This window comes from Ranitomeya imitator, chromosome 2, assembly GCF_032444005.1.
Source record: "Ranitomeya imitator isolate aRanImi1 chromosome 2, aRanImi1.pri, whole genome shotgun sequence".
NCBI lineage: Eukaryota > Metazoa > Chordata > Amphibia > Anura > Dendrobatidae > Ranitomeya > Ranitomeya imitator.
The window spans coordinates 764,128,455-764,143,118 of NC_091283.1; positions in this window are offsets into that span (position 1 = coordinate 764,128,455).

Here is a 14,664-nt window from a genome sequence, read left to right on the forward strand (position 1 = left end):
TAATAAATACCCAGATCTACGTCCTTCTACAGAACCTAATAATTGTATGATACAATATTGTTCTGCTCCAGGAAGACATCCAGGCCTCTCTTGAACCCCTCGACTGAGTTCGCCATCACCACCTCCTCAGGCAAGCAATTCCAGATTCTCACTGCCCTAACAGTAAAGAATCCTCTTCTATGTTGGTGGAAAAACCTTCTCTCCTCCAGACGCAAAGAATGCCCCCTTGTGCCCGTCACCTTCCTTGGTATAAACAGATCCTCAGCGAGATATTTGTATTGTCCCCTTATATACTTATACATGGTTATTAGATCGCCCCTCAGTCGTCTTTTTTCTAGACTAAATAATCCTAATTTCGCTAATCTATCTGGGTATTGTAGTTCTCCCATCCCCTTTATTAATTTTGTTGCCCTCCTTTGTACTCTCTCTAGTTCCATTATATCCTTCCTGAGCACCGGTGCCCAAAACTGAACACAGTACTCCATGTGCGGTCTAACTAGGGATTTGTACAGAGGCAGTATAATGCTCTCATCATGTGTATCCAGACCTCTTTTAATGCACCCCATGATCCTGTTTGCCTTGGCAGCTGCTGCCTGGCACTGGCTGCTCCAGGTAAGTTTATCATTAACTAGGATCCCCAAGTCCTTCTCCCTGTCAGATTTACCCAGTGGTTTCCCGTTCAGTGTGTAATGGTGATATTGATTCCCTCTTCCCATGTGTATAACCTTACATTTATCATTGTTAAACCTCATCTGCCACCTTTCAGCCCAAGTTTCCAACTTATCCAGATCCATCTGTAGCAGAATACTATCTTCTCTTGTATTAACTGCTTTACATAGTTTTGTATCATCTGCAAATATCGATATTTTACTGTGTAAACCTTCTACCAGATCATTAATGAATATGTTGAAGAGAACAGGTCCCAATACTGACCCCTGCGGTACCCCACTGGTCACAGCGACCCAGTTAGAGACTATACCATTTATAACCACCCTCTGCTTTCTATCACTAAGCCAGTTACTAACCCATTTACACACATTTTCCCCCAGACCAAGCATTCTCATTTTGTGTACCAACCTCTTGTGCGGCACGGTATCAAACGCTTTGGAAAAATCGAGATATACCACGTCCAATGACTCACCGTGGTCCAGCCTATAGCTTACCTCTTCATAAAAACTGATTAGATTGGTTTGACAGGAGCGATTTCTCATAAACCCATGCTGATATGGAGTTAAACAGTTATTCTCATTGAGATAATCCAGAATAACATCCCTCAGAAACCCTTCAAATATTTTACCAACAATAGAGGTTAGACTTACTGGCCTATAATTTCCAGGTTCACTTTTAGAGCCCTTTTTGAATATTGGCACCACATTTGCTATGCGCCAGTCCTGCGGAACAGACCCTGTCGCTATAGAGTCACTAAAAATAAGAAATAATGGTTTATCTATTACATTACTTAGTTCTCTTAGTACTCGTGGGTGTATGCCATCCGGACCCGGAGATTTATCTATTTTAATCTTATTTAGCCGGTTTCGCACCTCTTCTTGGGTTAGATTGGTGACCCTTAATATAGGGTTTTCATTGTTTCTTGGGATTTCACCTAGCATTTCATTTTCCACCGTGAATACCGTGGAGAAGAAGGTGTTTAATATGTTAGCTTTTTCCTCGTCATCTACAACCATTCTTTCCTCACTACTTTTTAAGGGGCCTACATTTTCAGTTTTTATTCTTTTACTATTGATATAGTTGAAGAACAGTTTGGGATTAGTTTTACTCTCCTTAGCAATGTGCTTCTCTGTTTCCTTTTTGGCAGCTTTAATTAGTTTTTTAGATAAAGTATTTTTCTCCCTATAGTTTTTTAGAGCTTCAATGGTGCCATCCTGCTTTAGTAGTGCAAATGCTTTCTTTTTACTGTTAATTGCCTGTCTTACTTCTTTGTTTAGCCACATTGGGTTTTTCCTATTTCTAGTCCTTTTATTCCCACAAGGTATAAACCGCTTACACTGCCTATTTAGGATGTTCTTAAACATTTCCCATTTATTATCTGTATTCTCATTTCTGAGGATATTGTCCCAGTCTACCAGATTAAGGGCATCTCTAAGCTGTTCAAACTTTGCCTTCCTAAAGTTCAATGTTTTTGTGACTCCCTGACAAGTCCCCCTAGTGAAAGACAGGTGAAACTGCACAATATTGTGGTCGCTATTTCCTAAATGCCCAACCACCTGCAGATTTGTTATTCTGTCAGGTCTATTAGATAGTATTAGGTCTAAAAGTGCTGCTCCTCTGGTTGGATTCTGCACCAATTGTGAAAGATAATTTTTCTTGGTTATTAGCAGAAACCTGTTGCCTTTATGGGTTTCACAGGTTTCTGTTTCCCAGTTAATATCCGGGTAGTTAAAGTCCCCCATAACCAGGACCTCATTATGGGTTGCAGCTTCATCTATCTGCTTTGGAAGTAGACTTTCCATGCTTTCTGTTATATTTGGGGGTTTGTAACAGACCCCAATGAGAATTTTGTTACCATTTTTCCCTCCATGAATTTCAACCCATATGGACTCGACATCCTCATTCCCTTCGCTAATATCCTCCCTTAAAGTGGACTTTAGACAAGACTTTACATAGAGACAAACCCCTCCTCCTCTCCGATTTTTACGATCCTTTCTAAACAGACTGTAACCCTGTAAGTTAACTGCCCAGTCATAGCTTTCATCTAACCATGTCTCGGTTATTCCCACTATGTCAAAGTTACCTGTAGATATTTCTGCTTCTAGTTCTTCCATCTTGTTTGTCAGGCTTCTGGCGTTTGCGAGCATGCAGTTCAGAGGATTTTGTTTTGTTCCAATCTCCTCACTGTGGATTGTTTTAGAAATGTTCTTACCTCCCTTCTGAGTATGTTTTCCTGGGTCGTCTTTGTTCGAGTCTAATGTTTTTCTTCCCGTCCCCTCTTCTTCTAGTTTAACGCCCTCCTGATGAGTGTAGCGAGTCTTCTGGCGAATGTGTGTTTCCCAGGTTTGTTGAGGTGTAGTCCGTCTCTGGCGAGGAGTCCATCATACCAGTAATTCACACCGTGGTCCAGGAATCCAAATCCTTGTTGTCTGCACCATCGTCTTAGCCAGTTGTTTGCATCAAGGATCCTGTTCCATCTCCTGGTGCCATGCCCGTCTACTGGAAGGATAGAAGAAAAAACTACCTGTGCATCCAGTTCCTTTACTTTCTTCCCCAACTCTTCAAAGTCCTTGCAGATTGTCGGTAGGTCCTTCCTTGCCGTGTCATTGGTGCCAACATGTATCAGAAGAAATGGGTGGACGTCCTTGGAGCTGAAGAGCTTTGGTATCCTATCGGTCACATCCTTGATCATCGCACCTGGAAGGCAGCATACTTCTCTTGCAGTTATGTCCGGTCTGCAGATGGCTGCTTCTGTGCCTCTCAGTAGTGAGTCTCCCACCACCACCACTCTTCGTTGCTTCTTGGCTGTACTTTTTGCTGTCACTTGTTGCTGTGTGCCCTTTTCTTTTTTGCTTGCTGGTATTGCTTCATTCTTAGGTGTGCCATCTTCATCCTCTACAAAGATTTGATATCGGTTCTTCAGTTGTGTGGTTGGTGATTTCTCCATGGTCTTCTTGCTTCTTTTGGTCACATGCTTCCACTCATCTGCTTTTGGAGGTTCTCTGACACTTTTTGCACCTTCTGTGACCAGTAGAGATGCTTCTGTTCTGTCTAGAAAGTCTTCATTCTCTTTGATGAGTTTCAAAGTTGCTATTCTTTCTTCCAGACCCCGCACCTTTTCTTCTAAAAGGGCCACTAGTCTACACTTCTGACAGGTGAAATTGGATTCTTCTTCTGGTCGATCTGTGAACATGTAGCACATGCTGCAGCTCACCATGTAGGTTGTCACATCTGCCATGTTGCTCCTAGATCCTGCTGACTTGCTGTGTGTTTTCCTTCTTGTGTAATCTACTCAGCCAAGCTCTCTTGCAATAATGTCCTACAGGCAAAAATTCGACGAATCAACGATCAACGATCTTCTAGCTTAGGGAGACTTCGCTTCTCCCAGAAGGCACCTGGAATATGCAAATTAGCCTCCTGAAGCTTGAATCCCTGGTTTGGTGATGCTTTCGAAGCAGCTGGTCCCGGCTGTACCCAACGATCTTCTAGCTTAGGGAGACTTCGCTTCTCCCAGAAGGCACCTGGAATATGCAAATTAGCCTCCTGAAGCTTGAATCCCTGGTTTGGTGATGCTTTCGAAGCAGCTGGTCCCGGCTGTACCCAACGATCTTCTAGCTTAGGGAGACTTCGCTTCTCCCAGAAGGCACCTGGAATATGCAAATTAGCCTCCTGAAGCTTGAATCCCTGGTTTGGTGATGCTTTCGAAGCAGCTGGTCCCGGCTGTACCCAACGATCTTCTAGCTTAGGGAGACTTCGCTTCTCCCAGAAGGCACCTGGAATATGCAAATTAGCCTCCTGAAGCTTGAATCCCTGGTTTGGTGATGCTTTCGAAGCAGCTGGTCCCGGCTGTACCCAACGATCTTCTAGCTTAGGGAGACTTCGCTTCTCCCAGAAGGCACCTGGAACATGCAAATTAGCCTCCTGAAGCTTGAATCCCTGGTTTGGTGATGCTTTCGAAGCAGCTGGTCCCGGCTGTACCCAACGATCTTCTAGCTTAGGGAGACTTCGCTTCTCCCAGAAGGCACCTGGAATATGCAAATTAGCCTCCTGAAGCTTGAATCCCTGGTTTGGTGATGCTTTCGAAGCAGCTGTTCCCGGCTGTACCCAACGATCTTCTAGCTTAGGGAGACTTCGCTTCTCCCAGAAGGCACCTGGAATATGCAAATTAGCCTCCTGAAGCTTGAATCCCTGGTTTGGTGATGCTTTCGAAGCAGCTGGTCCCGGCTGTACCCAACGATCTTCTAGCTTAGGGAGACTTCGCTTCTCCCAGAAGGCACCTGGAATATGCAAATTAGCCTCCTGAAGCTTGAATCCCTGGTTTGGTGATGCTTTCGAAGCAGCTGGTCCCGGCTGTACCCAACGATCTTCTAGCTTAGGGAGACTTCGCTTCTCCCAGAAGGCACCTGGAATATGCAAATTAGCCTCCTGAAGCTTGAATCCCTGGTTTGGTGATGCTTTCGAAGCAGCTGGTCCCGGCTGTACCCAACGATCTTCTAGCTTAGGGAGACTTCGCTTCTCCCAGAAGGCACCTGGAATATGCAAATTAGCCTCCTGAAGCTTGAATCCCTGGTTTGGTGATGCTTTCGAAGCAGCTGGTCCCGGCTGTACCCAACGATCTTCTAGCTTAGGGAGACTTCGCTTCTCCCAGAAGGCACCTGGAATATGCAAATTAGCCTCCTGAAGCTTGAATCCCTGGTTTGGTGATGCTTTCGAAGCAGCTGGTCCCGGCTGTACCCAACGATCTTCTAGCTTAGGGAGACTTCGCTTCTCCCAGAAGGCACCTGGAATATGCAAATTAGCCTCCTGAAGCTTGAATCCCTGGTTTGGTGATGCTTTCGAAGCAGCTGGTCCCGGCTGTACCCAACGATCTTCTAGCTTAGGGAGACTTCGCTTCTCCCAGAAGGCACCTGGAATATGCAAATTAGCCTCCTGAAGCTTGAATCCCTGGTTTGGTGATGCTTTCGAAGCAGCTGGTCCCGGCTGTACCCAATGATCTTCTAGCTTAGGGAGGCTTCGCTTCTCCCAGAAGGCACCTGGAATATGCAAATTAGCCTCCTGAAGCTTGAATCCCTGGTTTGGTGATGCTTTCGAAGCAGCTGGTCCCGGCTGTACCCAACGATCTTCTAGCTTAGGGAGACTTCGCTTCTCCCAGAAGGCACCTGGAATATGCAAATTAGCCTCCTGAAGCTTGAATCCCTGGTTTGGTGATGCTTTCGAAGCAGCTGGTCCCGGCTGTACCCAACGATCTTCTAGCTTAGGGAGACTTCGCTTCTCCCAGAAGGCACCTGGAATATGCAAATTAGCCTCCTGAAGCTTGAATCCCTGGTTTGGTGATGCTTTGAAGTGCAGCACAGATTCTTCTCACCTAGAAGCCGAGATCCCTAGATCAGGAACATAACAGACATTTATAAGACATTTGTCACGCCCGCACATACTTACCCGGCTTCTCCCATCCCTCGGCGCGCTCACGATCCTGTCCCGCGCCGCTCTGCCTCCTCCTTCGCCGGCTCTCGGCGTCTGGTCTCTTCGCGCATGCGCGGTCGCGTCTCCCCCGTCGCTGAGCCTTCTGGGAGGTCGCGACCCGGTGGCTCCGCCCCAACATGGCGGCGCCCATCGGGTATTTCTTCCCGGCGTCTTCCTAGGTAAGACGCCTTTGCTTTGTAGGTGCACTGTCTGCCGTCAGTGTCCCTATGCCCTAGGCTCCCCTGTACCAGTGTCTTTTCTCAGCCCAGTCCTTGCTTTGTCTCTGTATCCTGCCAGTCCGTGTTCCTGTTGTATCCTGCCAGTCCGTGTTCCTGCTGTATCCTGCCAGTCCGTGTTCCTGCTGTATCCTCCCAGTCCGTGTTCCTGCTGTATTCTGCCAGTCCGTGTTCCTGCTGTATCCTGCCAGTCCGTGTTCCTGCTGTGTCCTGCCAGCCCGTGTTCCTGCTGTATCCTGCCTGTCCGTGTTCCTGCTGTATCCCGCCAGTCCGTGTTCCTATTGTATCCTGCCGGTCCGTGTTCCTGCTGAGTCCTGCCGTTCCGTGTTCCAGACATTCTTTCAGTTAAGTCTTGTTTTCCTATTATTCCCTGTCATCCTTATAGCCTGTGGTTTCCTTCTTTATTTTGGGTCGTCCCTTTGGCTCTAGCTGTTGTGTCTCCATTCCCCCGAGGTCCTGCTCCTAACACTCCCTGTATAGGGGGTGATTCCATCTGGTCCGCTCGACCCCGGGGGCTCTAGAGTCACGACCCAGAGGGTCCACTCTCGGATTTCTGTCCGAATACTTACAACATTTCATATGTCCTGTGCTGAAATCTCATCTCCTGAGATCTTGGTGCCGAGATCTCATCTATGCATGCACCGACTCCGGCAGCCATTTTCCCGGAGTCCATCGCACAGGAAACAATGGAACTGTGGGGGCTCTGGCTTTTCAAAAAAAAATGTCGGAAGAGTCCCCACAGCTCCGGAGACACCCGCAGCAGCACAGGACACCCCACAGCACCGGAGACACCCGCAGCAGCACAGGACACCCCCGCAGTACCGCCAGGCACCCCCAGAGCGCCAGACACCCCCGCAGCACCAGACATCCACAGCAGCACTGGACACCCGCAGCGGTGCTTCGCACTTAGGAACACCCCCTCATCCCAGCCTGCGGCCTGCAGCATCACCCCAATCCTGCTTCCTCCAGCAGTGACCCTGGGCCACCATCCCCGGTAAGCAATAAGGCCGGCGTCACACTCGACGTAAGACAATACAGTCCGCCTCTCCATTATTAATCTGGTTTAATGTCACCTTACAATAGCAAGGTGACATTAACCCTTCATTACCCCATATCCCACCGCTACACGGGAATGGGAAGAGAGTGGCCAAGTGCCAGAATAGGCGCATCTTCCAGATGTGCCTTTTCTGGGGTGGCTGGGGGCAGATGTTTTTAGCCGAGGAGGGGGGGGGGCAATAACCATGGACCCTCTCCAGGCTATTAATATCTGCCCTCAGTCACTGGCTTTACTACTCTGGCGGAGAAAATTGCGCGGGAGCCCACGCCAATTTTTTCCGCCATTTAACCCTTTAATTTAATAGCTAGAGCGCCCAAATTTTGCACATACACACTACTAACATTAGTAGTGTGGAATATGCAAAAAAATGGGGATATGAGATGGTTTACTGTATGTAAACCATGTCTCATATCATGTTGAGTTTAGGAAGGAGAAGGCAAACGCCGGCAATTGAATTACCGGCTTTAAAGCTATCTCGCGCTGGATGAAATATTAATATATATACATATATGTGTCTACTGACATATATATATACCTATTCTATGTGTACACATTTATTCTACCTATTCTATTGTAAGCTGTCAGTGTGATTTTACTGTACACCGCACTGAATTGCCGGCTTTTCTCTCTAACACCGCTGCGTATTTCTCGCAATTCACACTGCTGGTCCGTGTGTAATCCGTATTTTTCTCGCCCCCATAGACTTTCATTGGCGATTTTTTTTTTGCGCAATACGGTGACAAACGCAGCACACTGCGATTTTCTACGGCCGTAGAAGACCGTATAATACGGATCCGTTAAATACGGCTGATAGGAGCTGGGCCATTGAGAATCATTGGGCCGTGTGTTATGCGTATTTTACGGATGTATTTTCTGCGCTCATACGTCCGTAAAACTCGTCAGTGTGACGCCGGCCTAAGACACATGGATTATAAGAAGCACAACCATTTTATTAAAAAAAAAAAAAAGGTTTTTCCTGTTTTTCTCGTCAAAATTTGGGGTGCGTTTTATAATCCGGAGCGTTTTATAATCCCAAAAATATGGTATTTTAGGAGTTGAAGTCAGTCCATTTTATACCGAAACTAGACACCGACTCCTACTTCATAGCCCTGGGGTACATTCCCTAGGGGCTTAGGCTATGTTGCCACGATGAGCTTTTTGTGCGTTTTTGATGTTGCGGAATTTCTGCACCTATGATGTAAATGAGGTTACTACTGGTTTTTTTAATGCGTTTTTTTAACATGCGTTTTTAACACATTTCTGACTCTACGTTTTTGTTTATGATGCATTAAATAAAGCTGCTCTGATTTTTATACTTCCTGGTTCTTTGCATTGTAAAAAAACTTTATTGACACTTAGGTGTGGATTCCATGTGTTTTTCAAGCGTTTTCACCACGTGTTTTACCTGCGGATTTTGTGCAGATTTTGTGTGGATTTCGCCTGCGGTTTTACACCTGCGGATTCCTATTATGGAATAGGTGTAAAACGCTGCGGAATCTGCACAAAGAATTGACATTCTGCGGAAAATAAACTGCTGCGTTTCTGTGCGGAATTTTCCAAAGCATGTGCACTGAGGACTTGGTTTTCCATAGGTTTACATGGTACTGTGCAACACATGGAAAGCTGCTGCGAATCCACAGGGCCAAATCCACTGCAGATCCGCAGCCAAATCCGCAACGTATGCACATACCCTTAGCCTATGATAAAAATCCACACAGAAAACTCAGTGTACCAGCAAGAGAAATTGACATGCATTGAAAAGCAAAGTAGGCACGGGATTTCTCTAAATCTCATCTACTTTTCTGGAACTGTATTATGCTATGTTTGTGACGCAGCAAAACATGCAGCATCAACAATGCACCAAGACCTCATCATGGGATCGTAGCCTTAGGGCAGGGGAACCTTTTTTCTGCCAAGGGCCAATTGGATATTTATACCATCCTTCAGAGGCCGTCCAAATTGTGTGCTAGCTTCACTCACATAGTACGTCCTGATGTCAGCACTGGTGTCAGGACGTAATCTTTCATTGCACGTGTCTGAACACTGTGTGCATGCGCTCATAGAGCAAGAAGAAATGATTGGGCCAGCGGACATCAAAATGCAGCTGCCGGCCCAAGCACTGTGGTCCCTAGGAATCTGCCCGGGGGCCTGATAAAAGGTGATCGAGGCATGTAAATGACCCAAAGGCCAGTAGTTCCCATTTAATTACTTTATTTGATGCTATAAATTTGTTTAAAAAAAAAATATATGCCTCGTCCAAGATGGCGCTGCCGGCATCTGTGCAGTAGCATCTATCGGCAATCCGGTAAATCTACTGTGCAGGTGTGGCCGGTGCCATCTTAGTGGATACATTTTTTTTCCTCTAGTAAGATGCCGACGCATGCGCAGTAGCATCTATCGGATCGACAATAGCCACTACGCAGGCGCGGACAGCGCCATTTGGAGACAGGTCTTTTTTTAATGAATTTATTTATAGCATCAAATAAGAGAATTAAATGCACATTACACATGTGATCATACTGCTGGCGCCTGCCTGCTGCAGGTGAATTTTTTTTCTCCAATATACATAATATTCATTATGTCAACTAGGGGGCAGGTCAGTGAGCGATCAGTGACCTGTCAGAAGCCATCAGTATGAATACCTAAGCAGAGCACCACATGAAGACCCCCACAGGCCGCCCTGGAGAACGAGCATTTCATTAAAGGGGTCCTATCACTAGGTTAGGTTGATACGAGTTACGGCCACCCCCTTTCAGGGCTTATATACATCATTCTATAATACTGTATACAAGCAAGCCCCCGGATCTGACCTGCAATAGAAAAATAACTTTCACTATACTCACCTGCAGGGTGGTCCGGTCCGATGGGCGTTACTCTTCTTGGTCCAGCGCCTCCCGTCTTCCTGCAATGCTGCCCTCCTGCTTACTTCATGTTATTTTTCCTCTCATACAGGTCGGATCGGGGGCTTATATACAGCATTATAGAATGCTGTATATCCGCCCTGAAAGGTGATGGCCGTATCTTATATCGGCCAAATTTGGGGACAGATTTCCTTTTAACTCAAAACTGCAAATAAAGAGTAAACAACCACAAGACGGATTTCATCACCAGGTATCATTGTAATCAGTATACCTGCGCCGACCTGACACTGTAGGTTATTATGCACAATCCTGCTGACAGGTTCCTTTTCTTGTCCTAGCCGTTGCTTGGCCCTGATAAAATAATAAAGCCTGTACTCACCTCCCGTGCTGGCGCTGTTCCCACAGTGTCGGCACTCACTCTAACCGGGGCTCTGTTGTGACATGTGACCCCGGTGCCCAATCAGCGCTGGCGTCACTGTCTCCACCTTCGAACAAATCGAACATGAAGAGTAAGTCAGGGATCAACTGTAGCCCAGACGTCCTCTTCATGCTCAATTTGTCCGAAGGTGGAGACAGTGACGACAGCTCTGACTGGGTGCCGGGCATCACGTCACAACACTACATCACAGTTCCAAGGAGAGCGAGTACGGACACTCCGGGACCGGCGGCGGCATAAGAGATGAGTATAGGTTTTATCATTTTATGGGGCCAAACATTTTGATCCTAGTAGTGGACCCCCTTTAAAAATGGTAAAAATAATGCACATATACATTGCAATGTACAGTATATGTTCAAAGCTTCAGGCTTTGAAAACAGCGAAAATATATGACCGATCCATTCTTCTGGAGGCCTCACCATTTATTGTATAAACAGCTAAAATTAAAAAACCCCTTGGCTACAAAACAAATCTGCTGAGAAAGTGACTGTAGAGACCAGAGAAGAGGCTTTAGGACAATCACTTCCTTAGAGCTTTCCTGGATGTGAGAGCCTTTATTCACCTCTTTTCTGACATGTTTTGCAGCGTCTTTCCTGCTGCCGTGTTTATATATATATTTATATACTAGATGGTGGCCCGATTCTAATACATTGGGTATTCTAGAATATGCATGTCCACATAGTATATTGCCCAACCCACGTAGTATATTGCCCAGCCACGTAGTATATTGCCCAGCCACGTAGTATATTGCCCAGCCACGTAGTATATTGCCCAGCCACGTAGCATATTGCCCAGCGACGTAGTATATTGCCCAGCCACGTAGCATATTGCCCAGCCACGTAGTATATTGCCCAGCCACGTAGCATATTGCCCAGCCACGTAGTATATTGCGCAGCCACGTAGTATATTGCCAAGCTACGTAGTATATTGCCCAGTGACGTAGTATATTGCACAGCGTAGTATACAGCAGAGCCACATAGTATATTACCCAGTGACGTAGTATATTGCCCAGCCACGTAGTATATTGCACAGCGATGTAGTATACAGCAGAGCCACATAGTATATTGCCCAGCCACGTAGTATATTGCCCAGCCACATAGTATATTGCCCAGCCACGTAGTATATTGCCCAGCCACGTAGTATATTGCCCAGCCACGTAGTATATTGCCAAGCCATGTAGCATATTGCCCAGCCACGTAGTATATTGCGCAGCCACGTAGTATATTGCCAAGCTACATAGTATATTGCCCAGTGACGTAGTATATTGCACAGCCACTTAGTATATTGCACAGCCACTTAGTATATTGCACAGCGACGTAGTATACAGCACAGAGCCACGTAGTATATTGCCCAGCGACGTAGTATATTGCCCAGTGACGTAGTATACAGCAGAGCCACATAGTATATTGCTCAGCCACGTAGTATATTGCCCAGTGACGTAGTATATCGCCCAGTCACGTAGTATATCGCCCAGCCACGTAGTATATTGCCCAGTCACGTAGTATATTGCCCAGCCACGTAGTATATTGCCCAGTCACGTAGTATATTGCCCAGCCACGTAGTATATTGCCCAGTCACGTAGTATATTGCCCAGCCACGTAGTATATTGCCCAGCCACGTAGTATATTGCCCAGTCACGTAGTATATTGCCCCGCCACGTAGTATATTGCCCAGTCACGTAGTATATTGCCCAGTCACGTAGTATATAACACTGCCCACGCAGTATATAACAGTGGCCACGTAATATATAGCACAGCCCACGCAGTATATAGCACAGCCCACAGAGTACATCACACAGCCCACATAGTATATAACACTGCCTATGTAGTATATAGCAGCCACGCGGTATCTAACAGCCCACGTAGTATACAGCAGTGTGGGCACCATATCCCTGTTAAAAAAATAATTAAAATAAAAGTTATATACTCACCCCCTGGGATCCACCGAAGCTCCGGCGATATGCGCGCGGCTGACGCCATCTTCCGTTCCCAGGATGCATTGCGAAATTACCCAGAAGACTTAGCGGTCTATGGGTTCATCTCCACTTGTGTGAGAAAAAAATGGTCCGATTTACGGACCAAAAAAACTGATGTAACGTCTGCGAGTGCCATGCGAGTGCCATGCGAGTGTCATGCGATTTTTTTATCGCAACATCCGTATGACATCCGTATTGCTGTCCGATTTTTACGCACGGGTCTCCTTTGAAAAGCCGGTAATTCAGCGCAGAGTACAGTAAAATCACAGTGACAGGTTAGATGAGAGTAAAAAAATTGGTGTGGGCTCCCGCGCAATTTTCTCCGCCAGAGTAGTAAAGCCAGTGACTGGGGCAGATATTAATAGCCTGGAGAGGGTCCATGGTTATTGGCTCCCCCCTGGCTAAAAACTCCTGCCAATTTTTTCCGCCATTTAACCCTTTAATTTAATAGCTAGAACGCCCAAATTTTGCAGATACACACTACTAACATTAGTAGTGTGGATTATGCAAAAAAAATGGTGATATGAGATGGTTTACTGTATGTAAACCAGGTCTCATATCATGTCGGGTTTGTGAAGGAGAAAGCAAAAGCCGGCAATTGAATTACCAGCTTTAAAGCTCTCTCACGCTGCATTAAATATATATATATATATATATATATATATATATATATATAGGTGTCTCCCTGACATATATATATATGTATATATACCTATTCTATGTGTATATATCTACTCTAATCTAACCTGTCAGTGTGATTTTACTGTACTCTGCGCTGAATTGCCGGCTTTTCTAAGGAGACCCGTGCGTAAAAATCGGACAGCAATACGGATGTCATACGGATGTTGTGATAAAAAAATTGCATCACACTCGCATGACACTCGCATGGCACTCGCAGACGTTACATCAGTTTTTTCGGTCCGTAAATCGGACCGTTTTTTTCTCACACAAGTGGAGATGAGCCCTTCGGCTGGGAAAAAAATCGCTAATGGATTGTCACCTATTGAAAAACATTGGTCCGAGTGCAATCCGATTTTTTATCGGATTGCACTCGTCCGTTTTTCTCACAAGTGGAGATGAGCCCTAAGTCTTCTGGGTAATTTCGCAATGCATCGCCGGGAACGGAAGATGGCGGCAGGCGCAAGCGGATCGTCGGACAACGGAGGGTGAGTATAGCAGTTTTTGTTTTTTTTGAACATTACATTTTTTTTTACTACTGATGCCGCATAGGCAGCATCAATAGTAAAATGTTGGGGACACACAGGGTTAATAGCAACGGTAACGGAGTGCGTTACCCGCGGCATAACGCGGTCCGTTACCGCCGGCATTAACCCTGTGTTAGCGGTGGCTGGAGGGGAGTATGCGGGCGCCGGGCAGTGACTGCGGGGAGTAAGGAGCGGCCATTTTCTTCCGGACTGTGCCCGTCGCTGATTGGTCGTAGCTGTTTTGCCATGACCAATCAGCGACTTGGATTTCCATGACAGACAGAGGCCGCGACCAATGAATATCCCTGACAGACAGACGGAAGTGACCCTTAGACAATTATATAGTAGATACCTCATCGCCGGGGGCCGCTGGATGCACGCCGACTTATCGCTACAGCGCTGTTGAGTCTATCTGCCTGACGGCATATGTTATACTTTGCGCATAAGTTACTCCATACAGACTTCCTTGAAAAAGGCAGATTTTGCCGAAATGTTGGGATACTATGTCTGTTGTCCTATAAATGTCGGCTGTTTGTTAATAAAACCACCCTGTACATGAAAATATATTGTGGACTAGAGTGCCAAAGGTTAACTATATATATATATATATATATATATATATATATATATACACACACAATTTTATGTATCAATAGTGAGAGGCGTCCAAGTGCCCAGAAGAATGAATCAGTTACTTCAATTTTAACTCTTGTGCGGTTATTGAAGGCTGAAAAGAATTAAAGGAAATTCAAACACACTGAA